Source organism: Haliotis rufescens, unplaced genomic scaffold, assembly GCF_023055435.1.
Source record: "Haliotis rufescens isolate VD_foot unplaced genomic scaffold, xgHalRufe1.0.p SCAF_11, whole genome shotgun sequence".
In the NCBI taxonomy this organism is placed as follows: domain Eukaryota; kingdom Metazoa; phylum Mollusca; class Gastropoda; order Lepetellida; family Haliotidae; genus Haliotis; species Haliotis rufescens.
This window is the reverse complement of record NW_025963791.1, coordinates 18589647-18602104: the sequence shown is the minus strand read 5'-3', so window position 1 is coordinate 18602104 and position 12458 is coordinate 18589647. Positions and strand designations below refer to the sequence as shown.

The 12458-nt window shown below is 40.3% G+C and overlaps 1 protein-coding gene across 4 annotated transcripts in view; it reads right to left on the bottom strand.

Moving 5' to 3' along the window:
- LOC124120471 (FAD-dependent oxidoreductase domain-containing protein 2-like) overlaps positions 1-12458 on the bottom strand; it is a 120849-nt gene that overhangs the window by 50599 nt on the left and 57792 nt on the right. The window contains exon 1 of one of the 4 annotated variants that reach the window (XM_048392373.1): positions 10656-10836. The exons of 2 other annotated variants lie outside the window; for them this stretch is intronic. The gene's annotated coding sequence lies outside the window, so the exon portion shown is untranslated. Of the gene's footprint in view, positions 1-10655; positions 10837-12458 lie in introns of those variants that run through there. One more of the 4 variants, XM_048392371.1, reaches the window with a different exon arrangement.

The following is a 12458-nucleotide window of genomic DNA, read 5'->3' as shown; positions in this document are numbered from 1 at the left end:
GCTGTGGTTTCAACTGCCTGACTAGGGTTACAACTGCCTATTAATACACATTACATATTCTTTTATCTTCTTTTTCAGTTGAATTTCTTGAAACGCATTAAAAAATATGTTGTCGCCACGCAGAACAGATTTTGTATTCATGAGCTACAGAACTCATCTTTCATCTTCAAGCACACAATGAATATGCGATAGGCTGCTAATATAGTGGAACCATTTTCATTGTCTTAAAATACAACTCTCTAGCCAGCCAGCCAGCCTCCAGTCCTATGATAAGAAACATGGGATGTGACAGAACAGTTTCTTGCCTGCTGTCCCCATACTTGTCTCAAACTGAAGGCAAAAACACTGTTTAGTCCAAAGCTGAGTCGGGTTTGCTCATTGAACAGGTTATTTCCAGACTTTTAATCAATTATAGCCTTCCTTTTGGTCCCCTTGTGGCATGTTAGTTCAAAATCTTTGATGTATATACAAAGGACTCTTCAGGTGTATTTTAAGCTTATTTTCTAAATATATCAAACCATTGTCAAGACGGCTAGCATATCATATTTTCGCCTCAATCTGTCCTTCATTAAAACTGAAATAGAGCAGTCACTTTCCTTCTCCTAGGAAGGATGTACCTCTACTGATTGTCAGCATTCTGCTCAGTGTAACCACAAAATGCTCTTATTATTTAAACCAAGAGGCGAACTTGAAAACAGAATTACCGTATTCGACGTAATAAGCGCCCAGGGCGCTCTCAAAATTAGAAATAGGGGGCTCTTATTAGAATACTATTTTGAGTTGAAAGATCGTAAATTTCGTGGTTTATGCTGACAACCTGAAATGTTTATATACGACAAAAATATTTTTCCAGGTTTAATTGCCAATAATTAAGGGCAAATATAACATACGAGTGCGTATTATCCGTGAATAAATAAGTCTTGTGTACAGTTGGAAGGGGTGCTAATTGAGATTGTTCACTAGCCAATAGATTAGCAAATATCGCCGTGGGCGCTTATTAGAGCAGGGCGCTTATTACGTCGAATACGGTATTTGACTTTCTGGGAATGTGATAAGAGAGAAAAATGTTAATTTGTGAGGTTTTAAGGCAACAATGTTTCCATGGAAACAACAGAATCCACCCACCCCTGATTCATGCTCCTTACTGAGATCTGGTGTCAGATAAGAGGCTGATAGTTCTGTGAGGTCTGTTAATATAATGCCGCGGTAGAAATTGGCACTAGTCCTATAGTCATTGTCAAACTGACCAATAGTTAAGGTGTCATAAGGACTAGCAGAAATTTGTTGCTATTAAGGGTTTTGCTATATGTCATCATTATAAGGACTAGTGGACTAAAACCGCTTCTATTTGTGTGATGTCTGATCAGACAACCACCAGGTGAATATACTCTTTCCGAGTCAAAACAGGATCCCATTTCATTAACCACAGTGATATTCAATCATAAATAATTAAATTTTCATTGTGTTCATTGTAATTCCTTAATTCTCATTAGCTCAAATGGTCACGTGTTATTGCGTTCATTTCCCAATGAATGTAAAAAATTAAGCCACGCCCTCCGAACTACTATCATCACTACGGATTGGCAGGAACTCCCATAGTACAGTTGAGGGAATTCCCTTTCTGCTCACCTGTATTATCATGCACAGGACTTCTTAGCAAAACTCATGCATATTCATCTTCCAAACTGTAGCCCTTCAAGGTTGCAGGCACGAAACAGCAAACGTGCAAGTCTGCCTGCTTGGTTTTTGTTGCTCGCCTCGGTTCCAAAAATGTCATGTCTTTGGGTTTCATTTCCAACTGTGTCTTCTCGTTCTTAGGAAACTAATGTTTGAATCTGACAGTAACTGACCAAGTCTTTTGAAACAGCCTCCTTCTCCCCAACATATTTGTTCCGGTTCGTTACAGTCTGAATGTTACAGTTTTTCTCGCCTCTGGCCTTGACGGACAGGTCCTAGGAGCTTTGTTTTGATTCATGTCACACCACAGTATATATTCCTACGCCTGAAATGTTTATCAATCTCATCACTTTTGTCTGCTTTGATTTATATAAACTGTTTTTGATTAATCTACTGGAGATAAACAAGAGTCATCAGAAGATGACATATCCCACCGGTCATCATTGTTTGATAGAAGCCAAATGGGCCAACCAAGCATCGAACACAAAACCTTAGGACATTGACAAATGGCAGGAATTCAAATTTTAGTATTCTTTGAAAAAATGACAAAATGACCTGTTGAGCAAATACCCCATAGTTATAAATGCATCCAACGAATCCCGAGCGACATTTCTCCCGCTGTTTACTGTTTTACACAAAGTGTGTATGTTCACTAAAGGGTTCACTGAACCAAGAAAGATCAGACATTCTCAACATCACAAGATCCTAATCACAATTTTCCTAACAAAGTTGACAACGGCAGAAAAAGCGGGCTGTATATAATTGCATCCGAACGAAACAGACTCTAAGTATGAAACTCCTTGATATCAAAGGATGGAAATTAGGATGATCAATGAAAGTCAACATAGATTCACGGCATTGTTGTGTCACAGATACAGCGTACAGCGGTAGTCTTACTTCTGTGATCAAAATACCACAGCTCTAATTGGTCAAAACTCCCACAGGGACAAGAAGATTAACGAGAGACAGAAAAAGCACCTGTATGATCAGAGAATCTAGACCAGGGTGCCGTTGTACAAAACAACTTTAGCGCTACGACTGTCGCAAGTCTATGTTAAGGTTTGGGAGTAACGATCACCTTAGCGCTAAGATTGCTTTGTACAACGGCACCCAGCTCAGAAGCCAATATTTAGCCCCAAGTCTGCAGCAAATGATGGTAAATATTGCCAATTTCAATTAAAAATGTCCCAATTCCTCAGAATGTATGAAAATAAGATCATTAAAATAATTACATTTTGAACAATATCCCGAGTTTGCCTCACTGTGAATGCCAAGGGAACTTTGTTTGGAATCCTCTATAAATCCCTGATAATACAGAAGTACATAAAAGTCCATGGGAAGAATGATGTGTATCTCAAGACACGCATGTATTGTTAGGCATGCAGCTAGTCTGATGACTGATTATACATTCCAGCAGGGGACCAGTCATTTATTATATTGGGAGTCAGTCTTAGGGAATCAGGGGAGGTTCATACAAAAATATGACAGTCGCTAGTTACAAAACATAATACACATATTTGGGGAGGGTCATGAAAAATATTGGACATTTTCTTATAAAATATAGAATGCTTTTGACAAGAGGAGAAACATATAGCAATATACCAATACATGCTTGTCATAAGAGGCGACTAACGGGATTGGGTGGTCAGGTTTGCTGACTTGGTTGATGCATGTCATTGTGTCGATGCTCATGATGTCAATCACTGGATTGTCAATCCTTAGACTTGATTATTTACAGACCGCCGTCATATGGCTTGACTATTGCTGAGTGCAGCGTTAAACAACAAACAAACAAACATTAAATGTTTAAAATTTAATTTTCTGCCCTTTCATTATCCATTTTAACCATGATCACTAAATCTTATCAAATGAAAATATTTCTATGACAGTGAATAAGTAATTTAGTATCGATATTCATAGATTTATATCCATACAGTTTCAACATTAAATTTACCGTTACATCAGTACCGTCATATATGATGACACCCCTAATTGATTGAAATCGTTACTTATGCTTTCCGATTCCACCGTCTGCTCGAGGCTGTTTATCACAACTGTCCTCAATACACAGTAATTGCATTGGAGGCCTCAATTTGGTTATCAAAAACTATAGACTAATATATCTAATGGCCCACCAGCCATACAGCTGAGGGACGGAGATTAAGGTCTCCATGTTAGATCATCTCACGAAGACAAAGCATCTTGTATGACCAAAGGTCGTAAGAAGCCAACAGGGAGAGTAAAAAAAATAATTTGCGTCAAATTAATTTGCAAGGACATCTATAAATGCCCCATGATATAAGGGCTGATAGAATGCAGATTGTATTGGTAGCTATATATGGTCCCTGAGAACCATCCAGAGACACAGATTAGCCCATCCCGACAATTATTACATGAATGATGTCTTGCAATTGAATAAAGCTCATTTGGTTATGTATTCCGCTTGTATTCCTGTCAGCGTGATTGAAAATGGTGAGATTCGATATCAGAAACATTGCTCTGAGATTATGATTGGTATGGATGATATCTTTATGGAAGCTTTTACACGACAGCCTACAAATCATGATACAATGTTGTGAATGTGATACATTCATAGCACCACTGCAAGACCAAAGTTTCCTGTCCTGTCTCTCAAACATCGGCCATGTTGCCTGTGATGGGAGAAGTATCATGCTGAGTTGGCATGTTGAAGTGTACCATGTCAGTTGTAGATTTATTCAACTGTCCAAGATGTTTGTATTGTTGCACTGACCTCAACAAAACATGACATGACCGAACCCCCATCCATCAACAAAGGTCAGCGGCCTTCATTGAACTGCGGAAACACATGACCCTCTCTCTCATCTCTGCAGATGCTAACATGAATCAAACAAATTAACAATTCTAATACTTAGCACCAGTCTCCAACTACCACAGCCTCTCACTGACAATAAATCTCTGACCACCACAGTCCTCCTCAATACTCAGCTCCAGTCTCTAACTACAACAGCCTCTCATTGACAGTGAATCTCGGACCACCATGGTCCTCGTCAATACTTAGCTCCAGTCTCTAACTACCACAGACTCTCATTGACAATAAATCTCGGACCACCACGGTCCTTGTCAATACTTAACACCAGTGTCTAACTACAATAGACTCTCACTGACAGAAAGTCTCGGACCACCATGGAGCTCCTAAATACTAGCTCCAGTCTCTAACTACCACAGACTCTCATTGACAATAAATCTCGGACCACCACGGTCCTTGTCAATACTTAACACCAGTGTCTAACTACAATAGACTCTCACTGACAGAAAGTCTCGGACCACCATGGAGCTCCTAAATACTAGCTCCAGTCTCTAACTACCACAGACTCTCATTGACAATAACCCTCGGACCACCACGGTCCTCGTCAATACTTAGCACCAGTCTCTAAATGCTGTGGCCTTACATTGACAGTTAATCTCGGACCACCACAGTCCTCAATACGAGACCGGTCTCAAACTACCACAGACTCTCACTGACACTAAATCTATGAAACCACGGTCCTCGTCAATACTTAGCACCAGTCTCTAAATGCCGCGGCCTCCTTGTACCAAGAGCCTGACCACTGGTTAGTCCTGTGGGTGTTTGTGCTGCTTATTATACAGTGTTTAGTCTCTCACTTACCGTGGCGGATGTCTAAGTGTATTGACATCCAGGGTTAATGTAGTAGACAGGTGCTAATCCCTGTGTCACATAGCCCTGTAATCTTCTCTAACACACAGTCAGCCCTGCCTGGCTTCATGCTGCAGACCCATCCATTCCGATCACATCTACTGCGTCCAACTCTGCTTATTATACAACCACCATCTCTCAGTCGAAAAAAATACTCCATTAATATTACTTTGTTGTGAAGAATGTACTACCCTTCTGAGGATCAGATAAGGAGCTTTGATGTGAAAAATATATTGGAAAATGCACTTGCAAAAACAGATCTCGTTGAATCTATACATATTTTTAAAGCAAAAGACAGAAAGGCAGAACAAGAACTTTGTGATCCTTTTTCATAAAAACAATACAAAATTCCTTAAGAATTTATTTCAAATAAGAAAGATATTCCCATAGAAGTGGAGTCAGTGTTTCCTGTTAAAGTAATCAAATATTCCACACACATGATAATTCATGGTGGATGTTGAATTAATATACATTTTAACAGTATAAAGCTAATTTCCAAGTTCCAATTTGAGTTTTCATAATTAAACAAACTGAATATTCTGGATTTATTTATATACAGTTCAAGATGATTGATGTCTGTACTGGAACCTCACTAGTTTTGTTTTGTTTGTTTGTTGTTTAACGCTGCACTCACCAATATTGCAGCAGTATGACAGAGTCTGTAAATAATCAAGTCTGGTCCAGACAATCCAGAGACTGACATCCTGAGCATGCATCACGATGACATGCACCAACCAAGTCTAACCTGGATCTTCATGGGTGAACCTCACTAGTGAGTGAGGGAGCCAGGTTTTTCAGCTATAAAATGGCGTGCCACCATAACGGAGGAAGCGGTAGACATTTTACCACATTTGTTTTATATCAACAAGCAAGTTGGTTGGTTTGTTGTTTAACATCGCACTCAGCAATATTCCAGCTGTATGACAGCTGTCTCTAAATAATTGAGTCTGGACCAGACAATCCAGAGACTAACAACATGAGCATCGACCCACACAATTGGGATCGATGACATGTTTCAACCAAGTCAGCGAGCCTGACCACCCGATTCCGTTAGTCGCCTCTTACGACAAGCATTGTCGCCTTTTACGGCAAGCATTGGTTGCTGAAGACCTATTCTACACGGATCTTCACAAAAAGCCTGTTTTGTTTGTTTGTTGTTTAACGCCACATGCAGAAATATTCCAGCTATATGACAGCAGTCTGTAAATAATCGAGTCTGGACCAAACAATCCAGTGATTGATATCATGAGCATCAATCCACGCAATTGGGATCGATGACATGCTTCAACCAAGTCAGCGAGCCTGACCACCCGATCCCGTTAGTCGCCTCTTACAACAAGCATGGGTTGCTGAAGGCCTATTCTAACTCGGATCTTCACGGGTATCAACAAGCAAGTAAGGTGAGGACAAACCAAGGATAGTAATCAATGTCAATCTCTCTGTGATTCAAACCTGCCTGAGGGCTCAATTGAAGGAACTTGACGCACCAGGGGCATATTGACATGAAACCAAGTTTATCTTGGTTGAAACATGATTAGGCTGTCTGCTGTCAGTGTCACATGAATTAGTGACGCACTGTCAGAACGGGTAACTGGAACGTGCGCATAATCTTGAAGTACCCACAGTTTGATGACATAAAGCCCAAGAAAGTATGACAAATTATACATAGCACAGGGATTGGTGATGAAGGATGGTAGATAGTGAGTGAGTGAGTATGGTTTTACGCCGCTTTTAGCAATATTCCGTCAATATAACAGACACCAGAAACACTGTACCCATGTCGGGAATCAACCCGGGTCTGCGGCATGACAAGTGAAGACTTTAACCATTAGCTAGGCTTCCTGACCACCCCTGTATAGTAAATAAACTCGAAAGGCATAAAGTAAGTTCAAAAATAAATTTTTTATCTTGACATAAATATTAGGTTGCACTTTTCAATAATAGGTTGCACTGTTTTATATAGCTAAATCACGCCCTGTTTGTGAACAGAGGATTCTGGCACAGACAAGTGGCCTATCTATCACTAGTCTCAGACAAACAGACAAGTGGCTGGTCTATCACTAGTCTCAGACAAACAGACAAGTGGCTGGTCTATCACTAGTCTCAGACAAACAGACAGGTGGCCGTGTCCATCACTAGTCTCAGACAAACGGACAAGTGTCCGTGTCTATCACTAGTCTCAGACAAACAGACAAGTGGCCATGTCTATCACTAGTCTCAGACAAACAGACAAGTGGCCGTGTCTATAACTAGTCTCAGACAAACAGACAAGTGGCCATGTCTATCACTAGTCTCAGACAAACAGACAAGTGGCTGTGTCTATAACTAGTCTCAGACAAACAGACAAGTGGCCGTGTCTATCACTAGTCTCAGACAAACAGACAAGTGGCCGTGTCTATAACTAGTCTCAGACAAACAGACAAGTGGCCGTGTCTATAATTAGTCTCAGACAAACGGACAAGTGGCCCTGTCTATAACTAGTCTCAGACAAACGGACAAGTGGCCGTGTCTATCACTAGTCTCAGACAAACAGACAAGTGTTTGGTCTATCACTAGTCTCAGACAAACAGACAAGTGCACAGACAAGTGTTTGGTCTATCACTAGTCTTAGACAAACAGACAAGTGTTTGGTCTATCACTAGTCTCAGACAAACAGACAAGTGGCCCTGTCTATCACTAGTCTCAGACAAACGGACAAGTGGCCGTGTCTATCACTAGTCTCAGACAAACAGACAAGTGTTTGGTCTATCACTAGTCTCAGACAAACAGACAAGTGCACAGACAAACAGACAAGTGGCCGTGTCTATCACTAGTCTCAGACAAACAGACAAGTGGCCGTGTCTATCACTAGTCTCAGACAAACGGACAAGTGGCCGTGTCTATAATTAGTCTCAGACAAACGGACAAGTGGCCCTGTCTATAACTAGTCTCAGACAAACGGACAAGTGCACAGACAAACAGACAAGTGGCCGTGTCTATAACTAGTCTCAGACGTACAGACAAGTGGCCGTGTCTATCACTAGTCTCAGACAAACAGACAAGTGGCCGTGTCTATAACTAGTCTCAGACAAACAGACAAGTGGCCGTGTCTATAACTAGTCTCAGACAAACAGACAAGTGCACAGACAAACAGACAAGTGGCCGTGTCTATCACTAGTCTCAGACAAACAGACAAGTGGCTGTGTCTATCACTAGTCTCAGACAAACAGACAAGTGGCCGTGTCTATAACTAGTCTCAGACAAACGGACAAGTGGCCGTGTCTATAATTAGTCTCAGACAAACGGACAAGTGGCCCTGTCTATAACTAGTCTCAGACAAACGGACAAGTGGCTGTGTCTATCACTAGTCTCAGACAAACAGACAAGTGGCCGTGTCTATAACTAGTCTCAGACAAACAGACAAGTGCACAGACAAACAGACAAGTGGCCGTGTCTATAACTAGTCTCAGACAAACGGACAAGTGGCTGTGTCTATCACTAGTCTCAGACAAACAGACAAGTGGCCGTGTCTATAACTAGTCTCAGACAAACAGACAAGTGGCCGTGTCTATCACTAGTCTCAGACAAACAGACAAGTGGCCGTGTCTATAACTAGTCTCAGACAAACGGACAAGTGGCCGTGTCTATAATTAGTCTCAGACAAACGGACAAGTGGCCCTGTCTATAACTAGTCTCAGACAAACGGACAAGTGGCCGTGTCTATCACTAGTCTCAGACAAACAGACAAGTGTTTGGTCTATCACTAGTCTCAGACAAACAGACAAGTGCACAGACAAACAGACAAGTGGCCGTGTCTATCACTAGTCTCAGACAAACAGACAAGTGTTTGGTCTATCACTAGTCTCAGACAAACAGACAAGTGCACAGACAAACAGACAAGTGGCCGTGTCTATAACTAGTCTCAGACAAACAGACAAGTGGCCGTGTCTATAACTAGTCTCAGACTAACAGACAAGTGGCTGGTCTATCACTAGTCTCAGACAAACAGACAAGTGGCTGGTCTATCTCTAGTCTCAGACAAACAGACAAGTGGCCGTGTCTATCACTAGTCTCAGACAAACAGACAAGTGGCCGTGTCTATCACAAGCCTCGGACTAACAGACAAGTGTTTGGTCTATCCCTGCTGCACATCTTGCAGCACCATATGGCCACTGGGACACACATAAATGCCCATCAGTACTATTGGAAAAACAAGGCTGTGAACGTATTAAAACATCTTTAGACAAGGCCAACAGACTTCTTCTTTCACTTATGCTGCTCTAAATAGTATATTTTATATTTTCAATTTCAATTATTTTCATCAGAAAAATATCTTTTAAAAACCTTGTCAACACATTCATTTATAAAAACTACCCTTCATTCCTGGTATATCTTTATTCTTAGAATATCAGCCATGAATAAATACAGAAATCAGTTCTGCTTCAAAAGGATTTTGTAAATAATCCTTGTTCATTACTAAATTGTACAATTATAAGAGTGGCAAGTCATGATGGAATGATCATATGAATTTACAACCTCAACTGACAATGACATATTACTTAGTCTCATTAACAGTTGACACCCAGAGAAAATTAGCAAATACGGAACATCTTAATTGACACAGATTGTGAAAAAATTACAACCAATCTTTGATTGGCATTCTATCACAATTAAGTCATGTTGAATAAGAACGGAATACCCTGAGTAGAAATACATTTTTTTCCAACTGCAATTTGTACCAGCAGGTACAATAACGTGAACAATATCTCAAAACAAACTCAACCAAACAAACATGAAGAAAAATACCTGAATACTTAAAGTTGCTGAACACAACTCTCATAATACAATGTCCAGTGATGAGAGGCAAAAACTCTTCAAAATACTCCGTTCCTTGGAAACAAATACTTTCTACAGCAAACCAGGAGCAGTCAGATTACCATACAATTCTACCCATAAAAACACACCTTCCACTAAGATCAGCACAGCAAATTGAAACTAGTAACAGTTACCACAATTTTATCCCATACATTATTTTATTGAAAACACATTTCATGACAACAGAATTATGCAAACGAGCATGTTAATACTAAGTTGACATTCTTTTAAGTCAGCCAGGTACAATACTAATCAATTACACACAAACTTTACAACAACCCACATAATATTCTGTAGACATGCTGCCAGACACCAAAGTCAAATAAAGTTCAACAAAACAACAGGATTTGTTGATGTCAAGTCAACAAAAATATTGCTTACAGAAACAACTAAAACATTGAAGTTTGAGTTTGGTGGTCGCCCCTACCCTTTGTTTACTCACATGCTGCAACCCCCAGTACTCTCCAGCGAGTCCCGTAACTCAATAGCACACACAGCCTGCTGCAGCCACTAGTATTGTAAAACCTGGGGTGATAGCTGATTGTGCTGGGAGATGGAGCTGTGGACTGTCTCCTAGGTCTGTCACATAGAGCACGTTCCCTTCACACACTATGGCCTATAAACAGTGAACATGCTGCATGCTTCATAAGTCATACCAACCACTTGCTTCAGCCCGCTATCCGGAACCAGCCAATGAAATTAGCTTGATTGGGTGGCTTCATAAAATCAATTGTATAAATGCTGTCCCTCTGTGTCGGCTAAACTCATTTGAATTGGAGTTGACATATCTTAGAAAAGGCGAGGATAAGTATTCGGAAAAAGCCTTTTTGCAAACACAAACACCTTTAATTTTACCCTTGTAAAGAGCATTACACATTTTGTCCATTAAGATCAGTACATGAGAAGTCAGTCTGTTGAGAAAGTTGATTATGAAATACGTAAATGTGCGATAGTGAGAATCTCCTTTTTGCTGGCTTCCTATCAGTCGTTGTTTCTAATGGAATGTACACATCAGCTCATCAATTTTTACACTCTATTTTCCCACCTCTAAAAGAGAAGAAGCATTCTGTCTGTTGTCCGTGGACACTATATAACTGTACTACTACTTGCCCCTCCGACACAATGCTGTTCCGAGAGATAATTGACTCTGTATTTACAGTTGTGAGGCCAAGTAATGACACACTAAACGTGACAATGATACGTCCTTTCTCTGTATAATACAATAACGTGAATATCGAATTTACTCAGACAAAACTGACACCAAACCAATTGGATGTCAGGTTTTGAAGAATATTAGGAATCTATTAATTTAATCAAATCAAATCAAATCATTTCCTATTGCGTTTACAACTATTGTATTAGCAAGTGTTGTAAAAGGTGTGTATTGGAGATTTGGACTAAAACTGATGATAGTTAAATAAAACATAGCTTACTAAATTCAAACACAAAGATTATTAAGTTAAAACCGAGTTAATTGGTCATATAATTACTAGAAGCGGATGACCACTAAAGATTAAACCCATCGCCTTGTTTCACTTTATTTTACAGGCGGTTATCTGAGGTTGTGCTGTGAGGACAAAATGGCAACATGCGCTTGAGTTATCCATATAAAAAACATTGAAGACAAATCAAAGACAAACATACTTTTACAGTGAAGTGAGTGAGTATGGTTTTACGCCGCTTTTAGCAATATTCCAGCAATATCACGGCGGGGGACACCAGAAATGGGCTTCACACATTGTACCCATGTCGGGAATCGAACCCGGGTCTTCGGCGTGACGAGCGAACGCTTTAACCACTAGGCTACCCGACCGCCCCACTTTTACAGTGAAACATATACCACTCTGTCTGCTCAGCTGATGTTCTTTGGATCCGGATCGCAGTATGGAAGGGGTATGTAAAGGAGGACTGACTGAATATTTCAACAGGAGCTGCGCCATAGTAGTAGTGGGACAATACACCAATGCATCGGTGGATCACGATTGGTTACTTCTCCATACAAATATTGATCACAGTCTCATACTAAGCAAAAGTATCGCTTCTTATCTTAAATGTATTTACACCAAACACATTACTTGTGAAAATGAGTAGTGAATACGTCAATATTTTCATTCATTGCACCATACTTGACACTGCCAACTGTAAATCATTAGTATGCCAGATATTTGGCCATCCTGTCTATGATAAAGATGGCTTACGCACCACAGATAAAAGCACATGCAAGTATCAT